This window comes from Stegostoma tigrinum, chromosome 6 (assembly GCF_030684315.1).
Source record: "Stegostoma tigrinum isolate sSteTig4 chromosome 6, sSteTig4.hap1, whole genome shotgun sequence".
NCBI classification, from domain to species: domain Eukaryota; kingdom Metazoa; phylum Chordata; class Chondrichthyes; order Orectolobiformes; family Stegostomatidae; genus Stegostoma; species Stegostoma tigrinum.
In genome coordinates this window covers 4,755,074-4,757,794 of record NC_081359.1, presented here as the reverse complement: position 1 = coordinate 4,757,794, position 2,721 = coordinate 4,755,074, and positions in this window count along the sequence as shown.

The following is a 2,721-nucleotide window of genomic DNA, read 5'->3' as shown; positions in this document are numbered from 1 at the left end:
TTGTGACATATTCAGTCTGTCCCTATTGTCACTTCCTATGTGCTCACTGACAGACGAAAGCTGATGGTTGATGAATAAAATTATTCTTGTGTGCATCAACATGTGTTACCACGACCAGGTAAGGCACTGCTTGCAGAATTATTTTATTCTTAACTTTTGCAGGTATTTTGATTTTGGATTGGATTTGATTTGATTTATTACTGTCACATGTACCAGAGTACACTGAAAAGTTTTGTTTTGCATGCAGTGCAGGCAGATCATAACATACAGAGGTCAGAGGGTGATTGAACAGAGCAAGGAATAAAAAGATACAGCCGCAGAGACGGTGCACAAAAAGCAAGATCAACATTATATTTGAAATTTGAGAGCTCCATTCCGACGTCTAAGAACAGCGGGTAAGAAGTGTTTTGAACCTATTGCTAAGTGTGTTTAAACATTTTTATCTTCTGCCCAGCTGAAGAGTTTGGAAGAGATTATAACAGGGGTGGGAAGGATCTTTGATGATGTAGATTGCCTTTCCAAAGCATTAAGAAGTGTAAATGGAGTCAATGGGCAGAAGGTTAGCTTTTGAGATGGTCTAGTCTGTGTACACAACCCTCTATAATATCTTACGTTCTGGGCAGAGCAATTGACGTACCAAGCTCATGAAAGTAAAGGTTGGAAGGCACACAAACACAGCTCATGAATCAGCATATATTTTTGCATAAGTCAACACTTGCCTCCTATATCCTCAAACTGTGATTCCAATATTTCTTCTTTGTAATGTACATTACTCACTCCATCTCAGCCTGAGGAAGGCCTTGATATGCGACATCATTCTCTCTGAATTGTCTTGTGTGTATTTGCAGTGATTTTCCAGTTTCCCTGGTGTTTATGTAGATTTTCTAAACTTTCACCAGTAGTTACTGTTCTGGAGTGATCATTGGAAATATGAATGAGGAAAGGGAAAGTAGAAAATCAAATTTGAAAGAAAAACTAATCTGAAATATCCTCATTTTTTTAAGTCGATGATGAAACAATGTCATTATTTAATAACAGCCACACCTGTATCCAACATGTTGGGGCCCACGTTACTGCTAGGCTTCTTTTTTCACTGAATATACCTTGTACTTTTACTGTCCTTTTTTTAGCCCTCACAGGTTTCATTGGGTACGGTTCTGAAAAATAAAGCTCAAACCCATGTGATAATGTTAAAGTCTTTGGGAGGAGCATTACCAGATCCCAATAAGAACTGAAATGTCACCCATAGCTCCTGATGCTCTGAAGCCATGAGGCTTAAAAACCTAGAGCCCAGCATGACAGCTAATTGTCTTATTCCCTTTTGTAAGCTCTTACCACCTACTGTGTAGCTGTTTCTGTGTCTCCCTGTCAGTGGGATCTCCACAGTTAGCTGCATCTGTTTTAATTATTTCTTTTAATTATTTTGGTGAGGCCTCTACTGGAATACTGTGTCCAGTTCTGGTTGCCCAGCTATGGGAAGGATATTATTAAGCTGGAGAGGGTTCAGAAGAGATTTACCAGGATGTTGCCAGGTATAAAAGATTTGAGTTGTAAAGAAAGGCTTGCTAAGCTGCAACTTTTTTTATTGGAGTGCAGGAAGTTGACATAGGTTTATAAAATAATGAGGAGTATACATAGAGATAATGGAATTGCATTTTTCCTAGGATGAGGGATTTCAAGATTAGGGAGCACATTTTTAAGGAGAGTGGAGAGAGATTTATAAAAGACATGGGGGGGAGCGGGGTTGCAGTGTGCATGTGAATGCAAAGCTATTGTGAGATCAGTTGGACACTTTCCTAAAAAAAGTACTAAACTAAAGTTCTTAAACTTCACAAACTGGTTAACCTGTTGCGATCCAGAAGAGTAGGAGCTTCTGAAGCCAACAGCTTCCATCCATGGCTCAGCATGCAGCAATCCATTGTCAGATTGAAAAGCACTACATTCTTGAAGATTCACTAAGCTTGAGCTAGAGGAAGACTCTCTCGGAATAAAACCCTTTATGAAGTTGTGAACCTGTGAACTGGGTTGTTTGGTAATGTTAAAATTAAACAGGGAAACGTCTGTTCTGTTGTTTTAAAATATACGCTTAGCCAAAATATAGTTATGTAAAGCTACTTTTAGCCTGATTGTTGCAGTGAAAGTCCTAAAAAGTGAAATCTTATGTCATCTTTCAACTATTTACTGAAAGTTCAATGCCTTTCTAAAATTCTATACTGGGATCATAATAATACTGACAGCTCAGTGTGTTCTATAAACTTTCTTCCTACACCTCTCACTGTTCATTTGTTCATAGTTTTGTCCTTTGATAGTTCTGCTCCATAAACTCTAGTCTCATTCTCCAAATTCCTGCAAAACTACCATTTTCTAAATATAACATCTAATGGTGATTCACCTTTCTCCTGCTGCAAACATAATATTGAATTCTATTATATTCTAGCAACTGTGAGACAGGTGTCCCCTAACACTGGATTATTGACTAATTCAAGCTTATTACTCATTCAAAATCATTACATATTGTTATTAAATCCATTTATAAAGCATCTTTTATAACTTTGGGATGTCTCACAGCATTTTACAAGTTGTGAATTACTTTTGTAGTGTTGTTACATTGCCACACAGGAAATGTGATAGAGTTCTGAGGGGTAAGTTTAAACGTTGAAGCTCCCTGGTTTACAAATGTTTATACAAACTGATGTTTGAGATGTAGAGACAAGCTGAGTA